The 27599-nt window shown below is 42.9% G+C and overlaps 1 protein-coding gene across 8 annotated transcripts in view; it reads right to left on the bottom strand.

The window, feature by feature from the left end:
* The window catches only part of LOC139557951 (transcription factor E3-like), a 55880-nt gene extending 37527 nt beyond the window's left edge, over window positions 1-18353 (bottom strand). For 2 of the 8 annotated variants that reach the window (XM_071373320.1, XM_071373325.1), the window contains exons 1-2: window positions 17955-18352; window positions 6184-6295 (exon numbers count right to left, since the gene is read on the bottom strand). The gene's annotated coding sequence lies outside the window, so the exon portion shown is untranslated. Of the gene's footprint in view, window positions 1-6183; window positions 6296-8408; window positions 8512-10598; window positions 11224-17681 lie in introns of those variants that run through there. The other 6 variants (XM_071373321.1, XM_071373317.1, XM_071373318.1 and 3 more) reach the window with 6 other exon arrangements.
* Window positions 18354-27599: the final 9246 nt, after the last annotated feature.

Below are 27599 nucleotides of genomic sequence, written 5' to 3'. Positions count from 1 at the left end.
GTTTGTAATGTATTTATAGCTGTCTTGTGGTTTGTAATGTATTTATAGCTGTCTTGTAGTTTGTAATGTATTTATAGCTGTCTTGTAGTTTTTATAGCTGTCTGTAGTTTTTATACTGTATTTATAACTGTCTTGTAGTTTGTACTGTATTTATAGCTGTCTTGTAGTTTGTACTGTATTTATAGCTGTCTTGTGGTTTGTACTGTATTTATAGCTGTCTTGTAGTTTGTAATGTATTTATAGCTGTCTTGTAGTTTGTAATGTATTTATAGCTGTCTTGTAGTTTGTACTGTATTTATAGCTGTCTTGTAGTTTGTAATGTATTTATAGCTGTCTTGTAGTTTGTAATGTATTTATAGCTATCTTGTAGTTTGTAATGTATTTATAGCTGTCTTGTAGTTTGTAATGTATTTATAGCTGTCGTGTAGTTTGTACTGTATTTATAGCTGTCTTGTAGTTTGTAATGTATTTATAGCTGTCTTGTAGTTTGTAATGTATTTATAGCTGTCTTGTAGTTTGTACTGTATTTATAGCTATCTTGTAGTTTGTAATGTATTTATAGCTGTCTTGTAATTTGTACTGTATTTATAGCTGTCTTGTAGTTTGCACTGTATTTATAGCTGTCGTGTAGTTTGTAATGTATTTATAGCTGTCTTGTAGTTTGTACTGTATTTATAGCTGTCGTGTAGTTTGTACTGTATTTATAGCTGTCTTGTAGTTTGTAATGTATTTATAGCTGTCTTGTAGTTTGTAATGTATTTATAGCTGTCGTGTAGTTTGTACTGTATTTATAGCTGTCTTGTAGTTTGTAATGTATTTATAGCTGTCTTATTGTATTTATAGCTGTTTTGTAGTTTGTACTGTATTTATAGCTGTCTTATTGTATTTATAGCTGTCTTGTAGTTTGTAATGTATTTATAGCTGTCTTGTAGTTTGTAATGTATGTATAGCTGTCTTGTAGTTTGTACTGTATTTATAGCTGTCTTGTAGTTTGTACTGTATTTATAGCTGTCTTGTAGTTTGTACTGTATTTATAGCTGTCTTGTAGTTTGTACTGTATTTATAGCTGTCTTGTAGTTTGTACTGTATTTATAGCTGTCTTGTAGTTTGTACTGTATTTATAGCTGTCTTGTAGTTTGTACTGTATTTATAGCTGTCTTGTAGTTTGTACTGTATTTATAGCTGTCTTGTAGTTTGTACTGTATATATAGCTGTCTTGTAGTTTGTAATGTATTTATAGCTGTCTTGTAGTTTGTACTGTATTTATAGCTGTCTTGTAGTTTGTACTGTATTGGTGTAATTTGTTCTGTTCTCAGGGCACCATTGTAAATTAGGCAGTTGTCTCAATTGGGTTCCCCTGAATAAATAAAAAGTTAATAAAAAAACAAGACCCGTCAGTCTCCCTGATAAAGAGGCAGACCTCAGCGAGAAATAGAAGTGACGATATTATGTAGTTACAACAATATGTAGCAAAGTTGAGGTCAGAGTTCAGATGGCTTGTTACATTAGAACAGTTACATTATAGAAGAAGTCCGTTTACACAAGACAGAGACAACTGAAAGTACAGAAGACTATTTCACAAGACTCTGTGGTCACATGTAGATAGATACATTTCCATTCAGCGAAATAACAGCTCATGACTCACTCACTGGGAAGCACCTGGATCTGAACTAAAAACAAACAACACACTAAACACCCTTGTACCCTTACACAGGGGACCCTAACCCTCTTCTGTAAACATCATCTTTCTCAAAGTGTATTCTGGTTGATTCAGTCACTGGGAAGCCCCTGGACCCGAGACGAGGAGATGGGGGAATATAAAGAAAAACCAGTGACGGGCAACTTTGATGGGAGCCACAAAAAATCTGAACTCATCAGTAGCCCGTGGTTCTGAACTCATCAGTGGTTCTGAACTCATCAGTAGCCCTGAACTCATCAGTGGCCCGTGGTTCTGAACTCATCAGTAGCCCTGAACTCATCAGTGGTTCTGAACTCATCAGTAGCCCTGAACTCATCAGTGGTTCTGAACTCATCAGTGGTTCTGAACTCATCAGTGGTTCTGAACTCATCAGTAGCCCTGAACTCATCAGTGGTTCTGAACTCATCAGTGGTTCTGAACTCATCAGTAGCCCTGAACTCATCAGTAGCCTGTGGTTCTGAACTCATCAGTAGCCCTGAACTCATCAGTAGCCCTGAACTCATCAGTAGCACTGAACTCATCAGTGGCCCGTGGTTCTGAACTCATCAGTAGCCCTGAACTCATCAGTGGTTCTGAACTCATCAGTAGCCCTGAACTCATCAGTGGTTCTGAACTCATCAGTGGTTCTGAACTCATCAGTAGCCCTGAACTCATCAGTAGCCTGTGGTTCTGAACTCATCAGTAGCCCTGAACTCATCAGTAGCCCTGAACTCATCAGTAGCCCTGAACTCATCAGTAGCCCTGAACTCATCAGTAGCCTGTGGTTCTGAACTCATCAGTAGCCTGTGGTTCTGAACTCATCAGTAGCCCGTGGTTCTGTGTAACCACATGCATACCCACAAATGCAGTCAGAACCGGAACTAGCCACCTCGCCAGCAAAACATTTTAAGCGGTCCCCCCTCTTGATAGCAGAGATAATTTTTGTTTACATTTTAGAGTTAATTTCCTTAAATTCTACACATTTTGCCATGGGGCATAGATAACGTGTTGCAGTTTTAAAGCACGTTTGCTTCAATTCTACACATTTGTGCTCCGATTCTTGAAGCTGGGTGGGCCTAAGACTAATTTTCCAACTTTTTTTTCATCATCTAAATGTATTTCTTTGCAGAAATGCCCTTTTGAGCATGTGGACTTTCATGTGCCTTAATAACTTAAAAACAAACCTGTATGTAATCTGTAAATATACATCAAAAGTGAAAATCACAAAGCTGTTTAGACACAGAGAAAATACAGAAATCTCGCCTAGCCATGATTGGTTGAGATAATAAGGGGGCTGGGACATTCAGGAGAAACAGAGTTTGTATATTATCTACCTCACTTGCTTTGGCAATGTTAACACATGTAAAGTGTAAATACAACTTTCAATTTTCTTTTTTTTCTTTTTTCTTTTTTTACCTTTTTGTAACTAGGCAAGTCAGTTAAGAACAAATTCTTATTTACAATGACGGCCTAGGAACGGTGGGTTAACTGCCTTGTTCAGGGGCAGAAGGACAGATTTTTACCTTGTCAGCTCGGGGATTCGATCTTGCAACCATTTCAGTTACTAGTCCAACGCTCTAACCACTAGGCTACCTGCCGCAATAACAGTGTTGTCCTGAATGTATCGACACAGTTCTGTCTTCTGTGGCTAAAAGCAGTCTGGTTGAAGCCGAGTGGAAATTATTATTTAAGTGTCTCAGTTTGCTGTGACTCATCATAATTCATACACCGGTAAGAGTCTACAGTTAAAATGCCAAGAATGAGCTTATTGGCTCAAACGAAAAAGTTGTTTTCATTGCTAGCTATTGTTCACTAGACAGCTAGCTAGCTAGCCAGTTGCATACAGGTAACGTTATAAACAGCTAGCTAGCCAGTTACATACAGGTAACGTTATAAACAGCTAGCTAGCCAGTTGCATACAGGTAACGTTATAAACAGCTAGCTAGCCAGTTGCATACAGGTAACGTTATAAACAGCTAGCTAGCCAGTTGCATACAGGTAACGTTATAAACAGCTAGCTAGCCAGTTGCATACAGGTAACGTTATAAACAGCTAGCTAGCCAGTAGCATACAGGTAACGTTATAAACAGCTAGCTAGCCAGTTGCATACAGGTAACGTTATAAACAGCTAGCTAGCCAGTAGCATACAGTTCATGTTATAGCCAGCTAGCTAGCCAGTTTCATTCTGCTGTTAATATTGATTGCGAATATGCTAAACCATGCATGATACGATACTAATCTTTGTCAGTTTGTCATGTTTAACTAGCTACCGAAAATAGCAACTGTGGTGTGAATGATAATCGATTAGCAAGCTAATCAAACTAGTCACCTCCCTGACCAAGGCCCTTCTCCCCCGATGGCTCAGTTTGGCCGGAAGGCCAGCTCTAGGAAGAGTCTAGGTAATTGCAAACTTCTTCCATTTAAGAATGATGGAGGCCACTGTGTTCATGGGGATCTTCAATGATGCAGAATTTTTCCTCGACACAATCCTGTCTCGGAGCTCTACGGACAATTCCTTCGACCTCATGGCTTGGTTTTTGTTCTGAAATGCACTGTCAACTGTGGGACGTTATATAGACAGGTGTGTGCCTTTCCAAATCATATCGAATCAATTGAATTTACCACAGGTGGACTCCAATCAAGTTGTAGTAACATCTCAAGGATGATCAATGGAAACAGGATGCACCTGAGCTCAATTTCGAATCTCATAGCAAAGGGTCTGAATGCTTATGTAAATAAGGTATTTTAGTTTTTTAATTTAAATACATTTGCAAAAATGTCTCGAAAACCTGTTTTTTGCTTTGTCATTATGGGGTATTGTGATGTCATTATGGGGTATTGTGATGTCATTATGGGGTATTGTGATGTCATTATGGGGTATTGTGTGTAGATAGATGATGAAATAAAATAATTTAATCCATTTTAGAATAAGGCTGTAACGTAACAAAATGTGGGAAAAAGTCAAGGGGTCTGAATACTACAAAAGGGGGTTGCCCATTCCTCCACTAAACAGTCAGAAATTCCCACAAGATCCTGCTTGGCCTTGCAGAAACATTTACTATGTAAGGTTGCACTGGGACGGCTCTAATCTCAACCCAACAACAAGGGGATATGTCTCCCCTACATCCTAAACCCCCCCGCTGTAAACATCATCTTCCTAAGGGCGGAACCCTTAGTCAGTCACTCACTGGGAAGCCCCTGGATAGAGGAGACAAAGGGGATCAGAATTACACATTCACGTTACCCAACACCTTACCTCCACACCGGGGAGGGCTTTCCCAGTCAGAATTTCCCACAACATGATCACGCTTGAACTAACATGACTATCTAAGGTTTTGTGTGAGTCTAAGATCAATATTACTATCTAAAGTTGTGAAAGTAAGTTACTACTGTAACCTTCAACAAACGAACACAACCTCTCCACAGTGGAAGTGAAGATATCTCATATTTGGTTATATATTGTTCGTGCTACTAATACTATACACACATTCATGCTGAGTCACTGGTGAGTACACTGTGGAAACTCCCAGGGTACTGACTGACAGGAATCACAGCAGTAACCTGATGCCCAGCTTCGCACACATACATGCACACAAACACAGAGAGACAGAGAGAGAGAGACAGACAGCGAGAGACAGACAGACAGCGAGAGACAGACAGACAGCGAGAGACAGACAGCGACAGACAGACAGACAGACAGACAGAGAGAGAGAGAGAGAGGGGGGGGGAGAGGGGGGAGACAGTGAGAGACATACAGTGAGAGACAGACAGACAGACAGACAGACAGACAGACAGACAGACAGACAGACAGACAGACAGACAGACAGACAAACAGCGAGAGACAGAAAGTGAGTGACAGACAGACAGAGAGTGAGAGAGAGAGAGAGGGGGGAGACAGAGAGACATACAGCGAGAAACAGACAAATAGAGAGAGGGGGAGTGAGAGACAGACAGCGAGAGACAGACAGACAGAGAGACAGACAGAGAGAGGGAGAGACAGACAGCGTGACAGACAGCGAGAGACAGACAGACATAGAGAGAGAGAGAGAGAAAGAGAGAGAGAGAGAGAGAGAGAGAGAGAGAGAGAGAGAGAGAGAGAGAGGGGGGGGGGGGAGACAGTGAGAGACATACAGCGAGAGACAGACAGATAGAGCGAGGGGGAGTGAGAGACAGACAGACAGAGAGACAGACAGACAGAGAGAGGGAGAGACAGTGAGAGACAGACAGCGTGACAGACAGACAGCGAGAGACAGACGGACAGAGAGAGGGGGGGGGTTCAGCCTCTCGCCCAGCAAGGCATGCACAGACACGCTATGTTAAACAGTACTACAAAATGGACAGAGGGGAAAGTAATGAGAGGAAGGACAGAGATGAATGTGGTGTCTGGTCTCACCTAGAACCGTGTGTGTGTGTGTGTGTGTGTGTGTGTGTGTGTGTGTGTGTGTGTGTGTGTGTGTGTGTGTGTGTGTGTGTGTGTGTGTGTGTGTGTGTGTGTGTGTGTTCACCTCAGAGTGATGGGCTGGCTTTACAGCTGGTAGAAGGTATCAGTCTGAAGAGAGGATGCTCTTGACCTCTATGTCCGCCTCTATCCCAGACTCAGGTAGGAGAGGCTCCACACTGGAAACACATACAGCTACAGGTCAGGAATATACAGCTACAGGTCAGTAACATACAACTACAGGTCAGGAACATACAACTACAGGTCAGGAACATACAACTACAGGTCAGTAATATACAACTATAGGTCAGTAACATACAACTACAGGTCAGTCTACATACAACTACAGGTCAGTCTACATACAACTACAGGTCAGTAATATACAACTACAGGTCAGTAACATACAACTACAGGTCAGTAACATACAACTACAGGTCAGTAACATACAACTACAGGTCAGTAATATACAACTACAGGTCAGTAACATACAGCTACAGGTCAGTAACATACAACTACAGGTCAGTAATATACAACTACAGGTCAGTAATATACAACTACAGGTCAGTAATATACAACTACAGGTCAGTAACATACAACTACAGGTCAGGAACATACAACTACAGGCCAGTAACATACAACTACAGGTCAGTAACATACAACTACAGGTCAGTAACATACAACTACAGGTCAGTAACATACAACTACAGGTCAGTAATATACAACTACAGGTCAGTAATATACAACTACAGGTCAGTAACATACAACTACAGGTCAGTAACATACAACTACAGGTCAGGAACATACAACTACAGGTCAGTAACATACAACTACAGGTCAGTAGTATACAACTACAGGTCAGTAACATACAACTACAGGTCAGTAATATACAACTACAGGTCAGTAACATACAACTACAGGTCAGTAACATACAACTACAGGTCAGGAACATACAACTACAGGTCAGGAATATACAACTACAGGTCAGTAACATATATTAAAACACAGAGACATACAGTGGTCCCATGTGGCTCAGTTGGTAAGAGTCAAATAAAATAAAATCTTATTGTTCACATACACATGGTTAGCAGATGTTAATGCGAGTGTATCAAAATGCTTGTGCTTCTAGTTCCAAACAGTGCAGTAATATCTAACAAGTAATCTAACAATTCCCCAACAACTACCAAATACACACAAATCTAAAGGGAGGAATAACAATATGTACATATAAATATATGGATGAGCGGCATAGGCATGGTGCAATAGATGGTATAAGGTACAGTATATACATATGAGATGAGTAATGTAAGATATGTTAACATTATTGAAGTGCCATTGTTTAAAGTGACGAGTGATCCATTTATTAAAGTGGCAAGTGATATGAGTCTCTATGTAGGCAGCAGCCTCTCTGAGTTATTTCAGTTTTGCGCGAATCCCGCCATCTATCCACGATTTCTGGTTAGGATAGGTTTTAATAGTCACAGTGGGTACAACATCTCCAATGCACTTCTTTATAAACACACTCACAGAGTCAGCGTATAGATCGATGATATTCTCTGAGGCTGCTCGGAACATTTGTCAGTCCGCGTGATCAAAACAATCTTGAAGCGTGGATTCCGATTGGTCAGACCAGCGTTGAATGGTTCTAGTCACGGGTACATCCCGTTTGAGTTTCTGCCTATAAGACGGTAGGAGCAAGATGGAGTTGTGGTCGGATTTGCCGAAGGGAGGGCCTTGTATGCATCGCCTGAAGTTAGAGTAGCAGTGGTCCAGTGTATTGCCCGCGCGAGTGCTGCAATCAATATGCTGATAGAATTTAGGTAGCCTTGTTTTCAAATTTGCTTTGTTAAAATCCCCAGCTACAATAAATGCAGCCTCGGGATATATGGTTTCCAGTTTACATAGAGTCCAGTGAAGTTCCTTGAGGGCCGTCATGGTGTCTGCTTGAGGGGGGATATACACAGCTGTGACGATAACTGATGAGAATTCTCTTGGGAGGTAAAATGGCCGGCATTTGATTGTAAGGAATTCTATGTTGGGTGAGCAGAAGGACTTGAGTTCCTGTATGTTGTTATGATTACACCATGAGTCGTTAATCATGGAGCATACACCCCCCGCCCTTCTTCTTCTTCCCAGAGAGGTGTTAATCTCTGTCGGTGTGATGCATGAAGAAGCCCAGTGGTTGAACCGACTCCAACAACATATCCCGAGAGTGAGCCATGTTTCCGTGAAGCAGAGAATGTTACAATTTCTGATGTCTCTCTGGAAGGCAACCCTTGCTCTAATTTCATCTACCTTGTTGTCAAGAGACCGGACATTGGCGAGTAGTATACTTGGGAGCGGTGGGCGATGTGCACGTCTACGGAGCCTGACCAGGAGGCCGCTCCGTCTGCCTCTTCTGTAAGAAGTAATACATAAAATAAAATAAAAATACTGCATAGTTTCCTAAGGACTCGAAGCGAGACAACCATTCTGTCGGCGCTAGTGTATCGCTAGCATCGCCAGCATCGCCAAGATTGAGGGTTCAATTCTTGCAGGGATCACATAACATACTAAAAATGGGTGCTAGGTAGTATTACTATATTATCATCCAGATACATAGGAATACACAGACTGCTATGTTTTAGGTAAATCACCTCTCACTTGCAACTCTTCCTCAGGTCATGGCCTTAAAAGAGTATGTGTTCTCAGTTAACTTACCTGGTTGTATAATATTATAATCTAAAGAACAACAACGACAATAGCCAAACACAACACACCTTAACTGATAGGTGGGTGGTAGCTGGTTAAATGTCTGGTCATGTTACTTCCACATCTTTGCTCATTACATTCTAGAATGTTTCCATCAAATGAAAACAAGGACTAGGCCCAGGATGTTCCCATCAACAAGGATTAGGCCCAAGATGTTCCCATCAACTGACAACAAGGACTAGGCCCAAGATGTTCCCATCAACAACTACTAGGCCCAGGATGTTCCCATCAACAAGGACTAGGATGTTCCCATCAACAAGGACTAGGATGTTCCCATCAACAAGGACTAGGGTGTTCCCATCAACAAGGACTAGGGTGTTCCCATCAACAAGGACTAGGATGTTCCCATCAACAAGGACTAGGGCCAAGATGTTCCCATCAATTGACAACAAGGACTAGGCCCAGGATGTTCCCATCAACAACTACTAGGCCCAATATGTTCCCATCAACTGACAACAAGGACTAGGCCCAGGATGTTCCCATCAACAAGGACTAGGCCCAGGATGTTCCCATCAACAAGGACTAGGCCCAGGATGTTCCCATCAATTGACAACAAGGACTAGGCCCAGGATGTTCCCATCAACTGACAACAAGGACTAGGCCCAAGATGTTCCCATCAATTGACAACAAGGACTAGGCCCAGGATGTTCCCATCAACAAGGACTAGGATGTTCCCATCAACAAGGACTAGGATGTTCCCATCAACAAGGACTAGGCCCAGGGTGTTCCCGTCAGCTGACAACAAGGACTAGGCCCAGGATGTTCCCGTCAACTGACAACAAGGACTAGGCCCAGGATGTTCCCGTCAACTGACAACAAGGACTAGGCCCAGGATGTTCCCGTCAACAAGGCCCAGGATGTTCCCGTCAACTGACAACAAGGACTAGGCCCAGGATGTTCCCGTCAACAAGGACTAGGCCCAGGATGTTCCCGTCAACAAGGACTAGGCCCAGGATGTTCCCATCAACAAGGACTAGGCCCAGGATGTTCCCGTCAACTGACAACAAGGACTAGGCCCAGGATGTTCCCGTCAACAAGGACTAGGCCCAGGCTTGAACCTGTTCTAAACTGCTGGCGGGGGATCCATGTGCCTCACAGAGGGATGTTGGTCATTAGCTAACACAACGTGCCATTGGAACACAAATATCTACGTGACCCCAAACCTTTGAATGGTAGTGTATATATTTTTTAGGAACACAGCTAGGGCTGGGCGATATGGCCTAAATATTATATCACGGTATTTTTTTTAAATTGGACGGTATGACGGTATTTTAATTTTTTTATATTAAAAGTTGTACATTTGCTTTATGAGTAGTGAGTGATGCTAGGGAGTGGCAACACATACATTCTAAGTGTTTTCAATGTGTCTTTCTCCATTCTGATTGGTTTATACTGTTCAATTCAACTTCAACCAAAACAAATTTCAGCACTTTTATAATTTCTGCATTTCCTGCACTCAATTGCAGTGGTGGAAATAGTACCCAATTGTCATACTTGAGTAAAAGTAAAGATATGATAATAGAAAATTACTCAAGTAAAAGTGAAAGTCACCCAGCAAAATACTACTTGAGTAAAAGTCTAAAAGTATTTGGTTTTAAATATACTTAAGTATCAAAAGTAAATGTATAAATCATTTCAAATTCCTTATATTAAGAAACCCAGATGCCAGCATTTTCTTTCTTTTTTTACAGATAGCCAGGGGAACACTCCAACACTCAGACATCATTTACATACAAAGCATTTGTGTTTAGTGAGTCCTTCAGATCAAAGGCAGTAGATGACCAGGGATGTTCTCTGTTTAGTGAGTCCTCCAGATCAGAGGCAGTAGGGATGACTAGGGATGTTCTCTGTTTAGTGAGTCCACCAGATCAGAGGCAGTAGGGATGACCAGGGATGTTCTCTGTTTAGTGAGTCCTCCAGATCAGAGGCAGCAGGGATGACCAGGGATGTTCTCTGTTTAGTGAGTCCTCCAGATCAGAGGCAGTAGGGATGACCAGGGATGTTCTCTGTTTAGTGAGTCCTCCAGATCAGAGGCAGTAGGGATGACCAGGGATGTTCTCTGTTTAGTGAGTCCTCCAGATCAGAGGCTGTAGGGATGACCAGGGATGTTCTCTGTTTAGTGAGTCCTCCAGATCAGAGGCAGTAGGGATAACCAGGGATGTTCTCTGTTTAGTGAGTCCTCCAGATCAGAGGCAGTAGGGATGACCAGGGATGTTCTCTGTTTAGTGAGTCCTCCAGATCAGAGGCTGTAGGGATGACCAGGGATGTTCTCTGTTTAGTGAGTCCTCCAGATCAGAGGCAGTAGGGATGACCAGGGATGTTCTGTTGACACGTGTGTGAATTGGACCCTTTTCCTGCCCTGCTAAGCATTCAAAATGTAACAAGTATTTTTGGGTGTCAGGGAAAATGCATGGAGTAAAAAGTACATTATTTTCTTTAGGAATATAGTGAAGTAAAAGTAAAAGTAGTCAAAAATAAAAATAGGAAAGTAAAGTATAGATACCAAAAAAAAAACGACTTTAGTACTTGAAAGTATTTTTTACTTAAGTAGTACTTGAAAGTATTTTTACTTAAGTACTTTACACCACTGCTCAATTGAGAGAATTTCCACACTGCCACGTAGGGCTGCACGATATGGGCAAATTGCAAATTGTTGCAATTGCGATTTGACTTGCCAAGTAGAGCAAAACTGTTGGAATCATGGAAATAGAATGACTATTCTAATTCTATAGTTAGAATATAAGAGTAGGCACTTTGAATACAGTGTTGTTTGAGATGACAACAAACTAAAATGCCAGGGAGGAGTTATTGCGACAGGGTAGGAACTAAAGTGTTGATAAGTGTTTCCTAGGGACCATATAAGCTTTGGCTACATTGCATGTTTTCTCTTGGTTACTTCATGTAGTTAACATATTCTTGTTTTGCATATTCCTCTTTGGTTTAGTAGATACTGTTGCACAAACAACATGCTGATTTAGGTCTACACCATCACTGGTATTATCAGCCTGTATTAGCTAGCTACGTTTGCTCTTAGTACATTTATTAGCTAGCGATTAGCATTAGCGGCTAACAATTAGCATCTCACAAGATTTAGGGCAACTTGCTAAGAAAAGACAAACTAGCGGTTTGCTGATGTATGAAACACAAACTAATAGTGTCATTATAGAACGCTGTGGATTTATATTAAGAAGCAAAGTGAGAACAGCGTTGTTGTCATCAACATTGTTGCATATGCTGCTTTGACCATGCAGACTGAACGCAAGTGTCTCCTGGTTGAGGAACATCAAATGTGCTCCTTGATTGACAGGTGGAGTGGTTAGGTCTGTATGGAAAGTGGCACCGAGAGAAAGCGCTATAGAAGGTAAAGTAAAAACCCAAACCGGTCCCTGCATCAATACCGGTATATCATAAAATATGGTAAATCACCCATCCCTAAACTCAGCTCAGATTTCAACTTATTTGTGTCGAGAGTTGTAATAGTAGAATGGCTGCACAAGGTGCAATTAATTTGGTATCGAACGGCCATTTTCCCTCTTATGTCATTCACTGACAGACCTTAGAGAGCTAATTATAACCAGTCAGGAATGTTGATTAACAACTGGACATATTAGCTAGATGGGTAAATTAGGTTCACCAGCTTTCTACAGTTCAGTTGCCATGGTCAGATTACATGCCCAGGGGCCTCCACCCTCCACCCCCCAGGGGCCTCCACCCCCCAGGGGCCTCCACCCCCCAGGGGCCTCCACCCTCCACCCCCCAGGGGCCTCCACCCCCCCACCCCTGTATAATAGATGATAATAGATTACCCCTGTATAATAGACTAGAGTAGATTACCCCTGTATAATAGATGATAGTAGATTACCCCTGTATAATAGATGATAGTAGATTACCCCTGTATAATAGATGATAGTAGATTACCCCTGTATAATAGATTATAGTAGATTACCACTGTATAATAGATGATGGTAGATTACCCCTGTATAATAGATGATAGTAGATTACCCCTGTATAATAGATGATAGTAGAGTATCCCCTGTATAATAGATGATAGTAGATTACCCCTGTATAATAGATGATAGTAGATTACCCCTGTATAATAGATGATAGTAGATTACCCCTGTATAATAGATGATAGTAGAGTACCCCTGTATAAGAGATGGTAGTAGATTACCCCTGTATAACAGATGATAGTAGATTACCCCTGTATAATAGATGATAGTAGATTACCCCTGTATAATAGATGATAGTAGATTACCCCTGTAAAATAGATGATAGTAGATTATAGATGGTAGTAGATTACCCCTGTATAACAGATGATAGTAGATTACCCCTGTATAATAGATGATAGTAGAGTACCCCTGTATAAGAGATGGTAGTAGATTACCCCTGTATAACAGATGATAGTAGATTACCCCTGTATAATAGATGATAGTAGATTACCCCTGTATAATAGATGATAGTAGATTACCCCTGTAAAATAGATGATAGTAGAATATAGATGATAGTAGATTACCCCTGTATAATAGATTATAGCAGATTACCCCTGTATAACAGATGATAGTAGATTACCCCTGTATAATAGATGATAGTAGATTACCCCTGTATAATAGATGATAGTAGATTACCCCTGTAAAATAGATGATAGTAGATTATAGATGATAGTAGATTACCCCTGTATAATAGATGATAGTAGGTTATAGATGGTAGTAGATTACCCCTGTATAACAGATGATAGTAGATTACCCCTGTATAACAGATGATAGTAGATTACCCCTGTATAGTAGATGATAGCAGAGTACCCCTGTATAATAGATGGTAGTATATTACCCCTGTATAATAGATGATAGTAGATTACCCCTGTATAATAGATGATAGTAGATTACCCCTGTATAATAGATGATAGTAGATTACCCCTGTATAATAGATGATAGTAGAGTACCCCTGTATAAGAGATGGTAGTAGATTACCCCTGTATAACAGATGATAGTAGATTACCCCTGTATAATAGATGATAGTAGAGTACCCCTGTATAATAGATGATAGTAGAGTACCCCTGTATAAGAGATGGTAGTAGATTACCCCTGTATAACAGATGATAGTAGATTACCCCTGTATAATAGATGATAGTAGAGTACCCCTGTATAATAGATGATAGTAGAGTACCCCTGTATAATAGATGGTAGTATATTACCCCTGTATAATAGACGATAGTAGATTACCCCTGTATAATAGATGATAGTAGAGTACCCCTGTATAATAGATGATAGTAGATTACCCCTGTAAAATTGATTATAGTAGATTACCCCTGTATAACAGATGATAGTAGATTACCCCTGTATAACAGATGATAGTAGAGTACCCCTGTATAATAGATGATAATAGATTACCCCTGTTTAATAGATGATAGTAGATTACCCCTGTATAACAGATGATAGTAGATTACCCCTGTATAACAGATGATAGTAGATTACCCCTGTATAATAGATGATAGTAGATTACCCCTGTATAATAGATGATAGCAGAGTACCCCTGTATAATAGATGATAGTAGATTACCCCTGTATAACAGACGATAGTAGATTACCCCTGTATAATAGATGATAGTAGAGTACCCCTGTATAACAGACGATAGTAGATTACCCCTGTATAATAGATGATAGCAGAGTACCCCTGTATAATAGATGATAGCAGAGTACCCCTGTATAATAGATGAAAGTAGATTACCCCTGTATAATAGATGATAGCAGAGTACCCCTGTATAATAGATGATAGTAGATTACCCCTGTATAACAGACGATACTAGATTACCCCTGTATAATAGATGATAGTAGATTATAGATGATAGTAGATTACCCCTGTATAATAGATGATAGTAGATTATAGATGGTAGTAGATTACCCCTGTATAACAGATGATAGTAGATTACCCCTGTATAACAGATGATAGTAGATTACCCCTGTATAGTAGATGATAGCAGAGTACCCCTGTATAAAAGATGATAGTAGATTACCCCTGTATAATAGACGATAGTAGATTACCCCTGTATAACAAATGATAGTAGATTACCCCTGTATAATAGATGATAGTAGATTACCCCTGTATAGTAGATGATAGCAGAGTACCCCTGTATAATAGATGATAGTAGATTACCCCTGTATAGTAGATGATAGTAGAGTACCTCTGTATAATAGATGATAGTAGATTATAGATGATAGTAGATTACCCCTGTATAATAGATGATAGTAGATTATAGATGGTAGTAGATTACCCCTGTATAACAGATGATAGTAGATTACCCCTGTATAATAGATGATAGTAGATTACCCCTGTATAGTAGATGATAGCAGAGTACCCCTGTATAACAGACGATAGTAGATTACCCCTGTATAATAGATGATAGTAGATTACCCCTGTATAATAGATGATAGTAGATTACCCCTGTAAAATAGATGATAGTAGATTATAGATGGTAGTAGATTACCCCTGTATAACAGATGATAGTAGATTACCCCTGTATAATAGATGATAGTAGAGTACCCCTGTATAAGAGATGATAGTAGAGTACCCCTGTATAACAGACGATAGTAGATTACCCCTGTATAATAGATGATAGCAGAGTACCCCTGTATAATAGATGATAGCAGAGTACCCCTGTATAATAGATGAAAGTAGATTACCCCTGTATAATAGATGATAGCAGAGTACCCCTGTATAATAGATGATAGTAGATTACCCCTGTATAATAGATGATAGTAGATTATAGATGATAGTAGATAACCCCTGTATAATAGATGATAGTAGATTATAGATGGTAGTAGATTACCCCTGTATAACAGATGATAGTAGATTACCCCTGTATAACAGATGATAGTAGATTACCCCTGTATAGTAGATGATAGCAGAGTACCCCTGTATAATAGATGATAGTAGATTACCCCTGTATAATAGACGATAGTAGATTACCCCTGTATAATAGATGATAGTAGAGTACCCCTGTATAATAGATGATAGTAGAGTACCCCTGTATAACAGATGATAGTAGATTACCCCTGTATAATAGATGATAGTAGAGTACCCCTGTATAATAGATGATAGTAGAGTACCCCTGTATAATAGATGGTAGTAGATTACCCCTGTATAATAGATGGTAGTAGATTACCCCTGTATAACAGATGATAGTAGATTACCCCTGTATAATAGATGATAGTAGAGTACCCCTGTATAATAGATGATAGTAGATTATAGATGTAGTAGATTACCCCTGTATAACAGATGATAGTAGATTACCCCTGTATAACAGATGATAGTAGATTACCCCTGTATAGTAGATGATAGCAGAGTACCCCTGTATAATAGATGATAGTAGATTACCCCTGTATAACAGACGATAGTAGATTACCCCTGTATAATAGATGATAGCAGAGTACCCCTGTATAATAGATGATAGTAGATTACCCCTGTATAATAGATTATAGTAGATTACCACTGTATAATAGACTAGAGTAGATTACCCCTGTATAATAGATGATAGTAGATTACCCCTGTATAATAGATGATAGTAGATTACCCCTGTATAATAGATTATAGTAGAGTACCCCTGTATAATAGATTATAGTAGAGTACCCCTGTATAATAGATGATAGTAGATTACCCCTGTATAATATATTATAGTAGATTACCCCTGTATAATAGATGGTAGTAGATTACCCCTGTATAATAGATGATAGTAGATTACCCCTGTATAATAGATGATAGTAGATTACCCCTGTATAATAGATGATAGTAGATTACCCCTGTATAATAGATGATAGTAGAGTACCCCTGTATAATAGATGGTAGTAGATTACCCCTGTAGAATAGATGGTAGTAGATTACCCCTGTATAATAGATGGTAGTAGATTACCCCTGTATAATAGATGATAGTAGAGTACCCCTGTATAATAGATGGTAGTAGATTATAGATGATAGTAGATTACCCCTGTATACCAGATGATGTACTTAGATGAGCACAAGTTAAGTTAATTAATTTATATGTCTTGAGAATTAGGTTCTTATTCTCCAACACCCCCTCCAACACCCCCTCCAACACCCCCTCCCCCACTTGGATTTCTCCTTACAGAAACGGCTAAAGAGCTCAAATTGGGGGAAAGCCCGATTTAATTTGCTAATAATTGCATCATTTCATTTGAAATATTTTTATTTTCAGTCTTGTGTTTAACTCAGGCCTTTTCATTCGGGGGAGCAATGTTAAAAGAATATTAGAAATATTGATTTGTTTATAACTTTTTGGGGGGACTTTGAAAACTGTTATGGTAATGAGAATGTTGGTAAATGTTGGTAAAATACATAATATCTGATGAAAAGCATAATAATAACTATGAAATAGATAAATACAGATACTATTCTCGGTTACTCAATAGGAAGTTTCGTGAGAAGGACACATTTAGCTGTTAAATGGGCTAGTAGTAGATGTTACTTTTACAACATGCCTCACTTGATAATACAATATACCCTATTCCGAAGACAGTATTGTAACATGTACCAATTTGCATGGTTACTAATGGAATAGAACTAACGTGGCTAATACATATTAATACAGCAGGTGGTCCGTCGGTAGCCGAGGCTAGTAATAGAAAGTAGATGGATCACTCACCCGGAATTAAGCACGCCAGACAGCTACAGAATGTAAACAGTGAAGCCCCGCCAACATGCCTTGGTTCTACAATTACCAGACGAATGAAACGCAAAGACAAAAACCAAACACCAGCTCACAGTCTTTATAGCCGTTATGATATGAAAACAATAATGTCCTACTCACCAATAAATAAATAAAAGAATAGCTTTGCCTTTAGGAGAAAGACAACTGATAGCCCGTGTTAGCCTGGAACCGAGCGATGGAAATCCATACCGGTCCTTGGTGGGAAAATAGGCCAATACTCTCAGAATTCGATTTAAAAAAAAAAACGTTTCAGTTTACGCAGAAATCAATATGACGACCAACAATTACTTTGTCAAAAACAACAATGTCCTCGTTTTATAATGTTGTAGAACAGGAAGCCAGGTTGACATCTCAAAAGAGGAGGTTACTCACCCGCTCACCGTTTCAACCGAGAAAATAAATGGCACGTCATTAACATTCAACTATTTCCCGTTTTAAAAAAAATTCTAGTGTCAGCGATCAAACGACAATTACAAACGAAATCAAAGAATGCCCGTCATACACTAGAGACCTTGTTAAATCGTTTTAGCTGCGTAGGCTACAGCCCGGAGAGAGAGGTATCCGAAGAGTTACAAAAAAATAGGACGCTTCTAAAGTAAACCCATTAATACCGCCACACGAGGGAGTAGTCACACATCTTTCCGTCAAATGAAACTTTGTAACATTGCAAATGTCCGAATATCCATTCTAGCGTTCTACATACTTAAACTGCATACTATTTACTAATCTCCGCATACTATTTAGCACGTACGGTTTAAACATATGCAGTATGCCACCGCCTCAACGCTGTAGCGGCTCCTGATTGGCTGAGTAGGTGGGGCGGGTCAGAGTGCGGGAGGATTTTTCCGAATTCAACAGACACGCGTCACATTAACCAGCCTGACAATAGCCTGACAACCAACCTGACAACCAGCCTGACAATAGCCTGACAACCAACCTGACAACCATCCTGACAATAGCTCATTTCCATTGTGATTCATTCCTCTAGACTCTGAAAAGAACAGGAAATGGAGTTATAGGCCTACTCAGGCTGGTTATAGGCAGACTATCAACGTTCAACCTATACCGTAGTAGACCATATAGCCCATCTATCCTATTTAAAAAGGACTTAAGACAAACAGATCATTTGGTTCCATTTCAACATATTTATTAGTGAAAATCAAAGTGTTGTAACATATATGAATTACATCAAATACACACAAAAACTTTTCAAATGGCTATTTATTGCACAGTCGGGTGCATCGCAAAATCAGAACCGCTGGACAGCAACATAATAAACTAAAGCACTGATCATTGGGTACGAGGTCAGAATATGTTCATGCTCTACAACATTCGCAGAGTACGACCCTGCCTCACACAGGAAGCGGCGCAGGTCCTAATCCAGGCACTTGTCATCTCCCGTCTGGATTACTGCAACTCGCTGTTGGCCGGGCTCCCTGCCAGTGCCATTAAACCCCTACAACTCATCCAGAACGCCGCAGCCCGTCTGGTGTTCAACCTTCCCAAGTTCTCTCACGTCACCCCGCTCCTCCGCTCTCTCCACTGGCTTCCAGTTGAAGCTCGCATCCGCTACAAGACCATGGTGCTTGCCTACGGAGCTGTGAGGGGAACGGCACCTCCGTACCTTCAGGCTCTGATCAGGCCCTACACCCAAACAAGGGCACTGCGTTCACCCACCTCTGGCCTGCTCGCCTCCCTACCTCTGAGGAAGTACAGTTCCCGCTCAGCCCAGTCAAAACTGTTCGCTGCTCTGGCACCCCAATGGTGGAACAAACTCCCTCACGACGCCAGGTCAGCGGAGTCAATCACCACCTTCCAGAGACACCTGAAACCCCACCTCTTTAAGGAATACCTAGGATAGGATAAAGTAATCCCTCTAACCCCCCCCCCCCCCTTAAAAGAGTTAGATGCACTATTGTAAAGTGGTTGTTCCACTGGATATCATAAGGTGAATGCACCAATTTGTAAGTCGCTCTGGATAAGAGCGTCTGCTAAATGACTTAAATGTAAATGTAAATGAGAATGACTGCTATGGCTTGATCGATAAATTAAATATTTTTTGTCATCTACCCTACAAAACGAAAACATTCCATAGGTTCTGGCGGGGGGGGGTTCTACAGTGCGCCTTCTACAGACCAGGTCTACAGTGCGCCTTATCCGGCCAGAGCCATTCGTCTCCCCAGCGCCATCTGAGCCATCCGTCTCCCCAGCGCCATCTGAGCCATCCGTCTGCCCAGTGCCGTCTGAGCCATCCGTCTGTCCCGAGCCATTAGAGCCGCCCGTCTGTCCCGAGCCGTCAGAGCCGATAGTCAGTCAGGAGCCGCTAGAGCCATTCGTCAGACAGGATCTGCCAGAGCCGCCAACCAGACAGGATCTGCCAGAGCCGCCAACCAGACAGGATCTGCCAGAGCCGCCAACCAGACAGGATCTGCCAGAGCCGCCAACCAGACAGGATCTGCCAGAGCCGCCAACCAGACAGGATCTGCCAGAGTCGCCAACCAGACAGGATCTGCCAGAGCCGCCAACCAGACAGGATCTGCCAGAGCCGCCAACCAGACAGGATCTGCCAAAGCCGCCAACCAGACAGGACCTGCCAGAGCCGTCCAGCCAGGACCAGCCAGAGCCGTCCAGCCAGGACCAGCCAGAGCCGTCCAGCCAGGACCAGCCAGAGCCGTCCAGCCAGGAGCTGCCAGAGCCAGCCAGCCAGGACCAGCCAGAGCCGTCCAGCCAGGACCAGCCAGAGCCGTCCAGCCAGGACCAGCCAGAGCCGTCCAGCCAGGACCAGCCAGAGCCGTCCAGCCAGGACCAGCCAGAGCCGTCCAGCCAGGACCAGCCAGAGCCAGCGAGCCATGACCAGCCAGAGCCAGCCAGCCAGGATCCGCCAGAGCCAGCCAGCCAGGATCCGCCAGTCATTCTGGTGTTGCCCCTTAATTTAGGTGGGTTTATTTGGAGGGTGGTCATTTTGAGGAGGCTACGGAAGCTGGGATTGACTATGGTGGGGTGGGGACCTCGTCCAGATCCTGAGCCACCACCGTGGTCAGATGCCCACCCAGACCCTCCCCTAGACTTTTGGTAGTGCGTCCGGAGTACGCACCTTGAGGGGGGGGTTATGTCACGTTCCTGACCTATTTTCTGTTGTTTTGTATGTGTTAGTCGGTCAGGGCGTGAGTGTGGGTGGGCATTTCTATGTTTTGTGTTTCTATGTTTAGGTCTTGTAATCAGCCTTATATGGTTCTCAATCAGAGACAGGTGTTTGACGTTTTCCTCTGATTGAGAACCATATATAGGTTGGCTGTTCACACTGTTTGTTTGTGGGTGATTGTCTCCTGTGTCTTTCGTGTCTGTGTATGTGCACCACACGGGACTGTTTTGGCTGTTCATTCGTTTGATGTAGTCTGTTCCTGTCCGTGAGTTCTGCGTGTAGTTATGTAAGTTCCATGTTCAGGTTTCGTCTACGTCGTTTTCTTATTTTGTAATTTTCCAAGTGTTTTCGTGTTCGTGTTCGTCTTTTAATAAATTACATTATGTCATCATACCTCGCTGCGTATTGGTCCACCGATCCTTCTCTCCTCTCCTCGTCCGAGGAGGAGGAAGACGACAGCCGTTACTGTTATGCAGGTGAATGAGGACCCAAAAGCGACTTAATAGAAACAGAGTCTTTATTCCAGTCTTAAACAAAAACGATACTCCTGGATATTATCTTAGGTAAATCCAAAACAGGAAAACTGAAATCCTCTCGTCAGTAGAGAGGAACGACTGGAGACGCGACCACAGACTGCAGGTCGCTTCGGGAAGGCACAGGCCGTAGCTGACATAGACACCTGCTCACACGCAGCATCTGAAGAAGGCAAAAACACGACAGGGCGGAACAAGGACACAGAACAGCAAACATCAAACAAGGATCCGACAAGGACAGAAGCGGAAAACAGAGGGAGAAATAGGGACTCTAATCAGAGGGCAAAATAGGGGACAGGTGTGAAAGAGTAAATGAGGTAGTTAGGAGAATGAGGAACAGCTGGGAGCAGGAACGGAACGATAGAGAGAGAGAGCGAGAGAGGGAGAGAGGGAGGGGGAGAGAGAGGGATAGAAAGAGGGAAAGAACCTAATAAGACCAGCAGAGGGAAACGAATAGAAGGGAAGCACAGGGACAAGACATGATAATCAATGACAAAACATGACAGTACCCCCCCACTCACCGAGCGCCTCCTGGCGCACTCGAGGAGGAACCCTGGCGGCAACGGAGGAAATCATCAATCAACGAACGGTCCAGCACGTCCCGAGATGGAACCCAACTCCTCTCCTCAGGACCGTAACCCTCCCAATCCACTAAGTACTGGTGACCACGACCCCGAGAACGCATGTCCATGATCTTCCGTACCTTGTAAATAGGTGCGCCCTCGACAAGGACGGGGGGGGGGGGGGGGAAGACGAACGGGGGCGCGAAGAAAAGGCTTGACACAGGAGACATGGAAGACAGGGTGGACGCGACGAAGATGTCGCGGAAGAAGCAGTCGCACAGCGACAGGATTGACGACCTGAGAGACACGGAACGGACCAATGAACCGCGGAGTCAACTTGCGAGAAGCTGTCATAAGGGGAAGGTTACGAGTGGAAAGCCACACTCTCTGACCGCGACAATACCTAGGACTCTTAATCCTACGTTTATTGGCGGCTCTCACAGTCTTCCCCGCAGACGAAGGCAGACCGGTAATAAAGTCTAAGGCGATGTGAGACCATGGTCGAGAAGGAATGGGAAGCGGTCTGAGACGACCGGCAGGAGGAGAGTTACCTGACTTAGTCTGCGCGCAGTCCGAACAAGCAGCCACGAAACGGCGCGTGTCACGCTCCTGAGTAGGCCACCAAAACCGCTGGCGAATAGAAGCAAGCGTACCCCGAACGCCGGGGTGGCCAGCTAACTTGGCAGAGTGAGCCCACTGAAGAACAGCCAGACGAGTAGAGACAGGAACGAACAGAAGGTTACTAGGACAAGCGCGCGGCGACGCAGTGTGAGTGAGTGCTTGCTTTACCTGTCTCTCAATTCCCAAGACAGTCAACCCGACAACACGCCCTTCAGGGAGAATCCCCTCGGGGTCGGTAGAAGCCACAGAAGAACTAAAGAGACGGGATAAGGCATCAGGCTTGGTGTTCTTATTTCCCGGGCGATAAGAAATCACGAACTCGAAACGAGCGAAAAACAACGCCCAACGAGCTTGACGTGCATTAAGTCGTTTGGCAGAACGGATGTACTCAAGGTTCTTATGGTCAGTCCAAACGACAAAAGGGACGGTCGCCCCCTCCAACCACTGTCGCCATTCGCCTATGGCTAAGCGGATGGCGAGCAGTTCGCGGTTACCCACCTCATAGTTGCGTTCCGATGGCGACAGGCGATGAGAAAAATAAGCACAAGGATGGACCTTATCGTCAGAATGGAAGCGCTGGGACAGAATGGCTCCCACGCCCACCTCTGAAGCGTCAACCTCGACAATGAATTGTTTAGTGACGTCAGGAGTAACAAGGATAGGAGCGGATGTAAAACGCTTCTTGAGGAGATCAAAAGCTCCCTGGGCGGAACCGGACCACTTAAAGCACGTCTTGACAGAAGTCAGAGCTGTGAGAGGGGCAGCCACTTGACCGAAATTACGAATGAAACGCCGATAGAAATTAGCGAAACCGAGAAAGCGCTGCAACTCGACACGTGACTTAGGAACGGGCCAATCGCTGACAGCCTGGACCTTAGCGGGATCCATCTGAATGCCTTCAGCGGAAATAACAGAACCGAGAAATGTGACAGAGGAGACATGAAAGGCGCACTTCTCAGCCTTCACGTAGAGACAATTCTCTAAAAGGCGCTGGAGTACACGTCGAACGTGCTGAACATGAATCTCGAGTGACGGTGAAAAAATCAGGATATCGTCAAGGTAAACGAAAACAAAGATGTTCAGCATGTCTCTCAGTACATCATTAACTAATGCCTGAAAGACAGCTGGAGCATTAGCGAGACCGAACGGCAGAACCCGGTATTCAAAATGCCCTAACGGAGTGTTAAACGCCGTTTTCCACTCGTCCCCCTCTCTGATGCGCACGAGATGGTAAGCGTTACGAAGGTCCAATTTAGTAAAGAACCTGGCTCCCTGCAGAATCTCGAAGGCTGACGACATAAGGGGAAGCGGATAACGATTCTTAACCGTTATGTCATTCAGCCCTCGATAATCCACGCAGGGGCGCAGAGTACCGTCCTTCTTCTTAACTTCTTGGAACTATAGGGGGTGCTGTTCCGCATTAGCATATTTGTGTCTCCAAATTAAACTGCCTCGTGCTAAATTCTTGATCGTACAATATGCATATTATTGTTATTATTGGATAGAAAACAGTCTATAGTTTCTATAGGAGTTGAAATTTTGTCTCTGAGTGGTACAGAACAATTTCTACAGCACTTTTCATGACAGGGTTCAGATTTCAGAAATTTTTACCTCTGATCTGGGGTCTGTTTATAAGGCCACAGTGAATGCTATGAAGAAACCGACACTGCCTACGTCTTCCTCTGGGTGTCTGTACGTCATCACGTTTTCAATGAAGTCGATGGGATATTCCCAGCCATTATAAAAGCCCAAAATGTACAGAGACCCCCCTTTCTCAACGTGCGCCTCAAGCGTGAAGGCCATCGGACCTGCCTCGTTCCAAATCGTTTTCTAACCAGCAGTATTTCTCCGGTCATGTTTTCAGTCGTTATAGTTGTTAAAAACATCATAAGGTAGTGAATTTTAACCGTTTTATAGCAATTTATATCCGTTTAGTGCGATTCTGAGGAATTTATTTGTCGTGCACTTTCTAGCTTTGGGAACGTTTCGCGGTCTCGGTCGTTGTTAGTGGACATTTCGAAGGACAGAGGACATCTATCGACCAAAAGACGTTTATAACATAGAAAGGATACATTGCCCAAGAATATGATGGAAGATCAGCTCAAAGTAAGCAATATTTAATATGATAAACCGTGTTTCTGTCGAAATATTTTAAACGCATACATCGCCATTTTGTTTGGTATAGCTTCACTTGGCCAACCCTGTATTGAAAAGTAAGGATAATTTTAAAAATGTAAATCAGCGGTTGCATTAAGAACTAATTTGTCTTTCGATTCCTGTCAACCCTGTATTTTTTAGTCAAGTATATGATTAGCTTTTAATTAAACTAGATCACTCTGATAGATGACGTCAGACATATTGAGGCTTGATTTCCTAGTATTTTCATTGTGTAACCACGGTTTTGTATGGCTAAATATGCACCTTTTCGAACAAACTGTATATGTATGTTGTAAAATGATGTTACAGGAGTGTCATCGGAAGAATTCTGAGAAGGTTAGTGAAAAAATTAATATCTTTTGGCGGTGATTACGTTATAGCGCTCTTTGCCTGGAATCGATGCTCTGGTAACGTTTTCACATGTAGTATGCTAACTTATCGATTTATTGTGTTTTCGCTGTAAAACGCTTAGAAAATCTGAAATATTGTCTGGAATCACAAGATCTGGGTCTTTCCATTGCTATGCTTTGTCTATTCTTATGAAATGTTTTATGATGAGTAAATTGGTCATACACGTTGCTCTATCTAGTAATTCTAGTGGATTTGTGATGGTCGGTGCAATTGTAAACTGTGATTTCTACCTGAAATATGCACTTTTTTCTAACAAAAACTATCCTATACCATGAATATGTTATCAGACTGTCATCTGATGGTTTTTTTTATAGGTTATTGGCTATCAATATCTTAGTTGAGCCGAATTGGTGATAGCACCTGAAGGAGTAAGAAACTGATGGAGTTAGAATAGTGGTGTATTTTGCTAACGTGTTTAGCTAATAGATTTACATATTTTGTCTTCCCTGTAAAACATTTTAAAAATCTGAAATGGTGGCTTTATTCACAAGATCTGTATCTTTCATCTGGTGTCTTGGACTTGTGATTTAATGATATTTAGATGCTACTATCTACTTCTGAAGCTATGCTATCTATGCTAATCAGTGTGTGGGGGGTGGGGGGTGATCCCGGATACGGGGTTGAGGTTCGGTAAAGGTTAACAAAAAAAAACCCCGCTCCGGCGGGAGAGGAAGAAGGCACCACGGTACCGGCGTCGAGAGAAACAGACAGATAATCCTCGAGAGCCTTACGTTCGGGAGCCGACAGAGAGTATAGTCTACCCCGAGGGGGAGTGGTCCCCGGAAGGAGATCAATACAACAATCATACGACCGGTGAGGAGGAAGAGAGTTGGCTCTGGACCGACTGAAGACCGTGCGCAGATCATGATATTCCTCCGGCACTCCTGTCAAATCACCAGGTTCCTCCTGAGAAGAGGGGACAGAAGAAACAGGAGGGATAGCAGACATTAAACACTTCACATGACAAGAAACGTTCCAGGATAGGATAGAATTACTAGACCAATTAATAGAAGGATTATGACATACTAGCCAGGGATGACCCAAAACAACAGGTGTAAAAGGTGAACGAAAAATCAAAAAGGAAATGGTCTCACTGTGGTTACCAGATACTGTGAGGGTTAAAGGTAGTGTCTCACATCTGATACTGGGGAGAAGACTACCATCTAAGGCGAACATGGGCGTGGGCTTCCCTAACTGTCTGAGAGGAATGTCATGTTTCCGAGCCCATGCTTCGTCCATAAAACAACCCTCAGCCCCAGAGTCTATCAAGGCACTGCAGGAAGCAGCCGAACCGGTCCAGCGTAGATGGACCGACAAGGTAGTACAGGATCTTGATGGAGAGACCTGAGTAGTAGCGCTCACCAGTAGCCCTCCGCTTACTGATGAGCTCTGGCTTTTACTGGACATGACATGACAAAATGTCCAGCAGAACCGCAATAGAGGCAAAGGCGGTTGGTGATTCTCCGTTCCCTCTCCTTAGTCGAGATGCGAATACCTCCCAGCTGCATGGGCTCAGTCTCTGAGCCGGTGGGAGGAGATGGTTGAGATGCGGAGAGGGGGAACACCGTTAACGCGAGCTCTCTTCCACGAGCTCGGTGACGAAGATCTACCCGTCGTTCAATGCGGATGGCGAGTGCAATCAAAGAGTCCACGCTGGAAGGAACCTCCCGGGAGAGAATCTCATCCTTAACCTCAGCGTGGAGTCCCTCCAGAAAACGAGCGAGCAACGCCGGCTCGTTCCAGTCACTGGAGGCAGCAAGAGTGCGAAACTCTATAGAGTAATCCGTTATGGATCGATCACCTTGACATAGGGAAGCCAGGACCCTGGAAGCCTCCTTCCCAAAAACTGAACGATCAAAAACCCTTATCATCTCCTCTTTAAAGTTCTGATAATCGTTAGAACACTCAGCCCTTGCCTCCCAGATAGCTGTGCCCCACTCCCGAGCCCGACCAGTAAGGAGTGATATGACGTAAGCGATCCGAGCTCTCTCTCTTGAGTATGTGTTGGGCTGGAGAGAGAACACAATATCACACTGGGTGAGAAAGGAGCGACACTCAGTGGGCTGCCCAGAGTAACATGGTGGGTTATTAACCCTAGGTTCCGGAGACTCGGAAGACCAGGAAGTAGCTGGTGGCACGAGACGAAGACTCTGAAACTGTCCTGAGAGGTCGGAAACCTGAGCGGCCAGGGTCTCAACGGCATGACGAGCAGCAGACAATTCCTGCTCGTGTCTGCCGAGCATTGCTCCCTGGAACTTGACGGCAGTGTTGCGAGAATCCGTAGTCGCTGGGTCCATTCTTGGTCGGATCCTTCTGTTATGCAGGTGAATGAGGACCCAAAAGCGACTTAATAGAAACAGAGTCTTTATTCCAGTATTAAACAAAAACGATACTCCTGGATATTATCTTAGGTAAATCCAAAACAGGAAAACTGAAATCCTCTCGTCAGTAGAGAGGAACGACTGGAGACGCGACCACAGACTGCAGGTCGCTTCGGGAAGGCACAGGCCGTAGCTGACATAGACACCTGCTCACACGCAGCATCTGAAGAAGGCAAAAACACGACAGGGCGGAACAAGGACACAGAACA

This window comes from Salvelinus alpinus, chromosome 28, assembly GCF_045679555.1.
Source record: "Salvelinus alpinus chromosome 28, SLU_Salpinus.1, whole genome shotgun sequence".
In the NCBI taxonomy this organism is placed as follows: domain Eukaryota; kingdom Metazoa; phylum Chordata; class Actinopteri; order Salmoniformes; family Salmonidae; genus Salvelinus; species Salvelinus alpinus.
The sequence above is the reverse complement of the archived record's forward strand: the minus strand, read 5'-3'. Positions and strand labels throughout refer to the sequence as shown.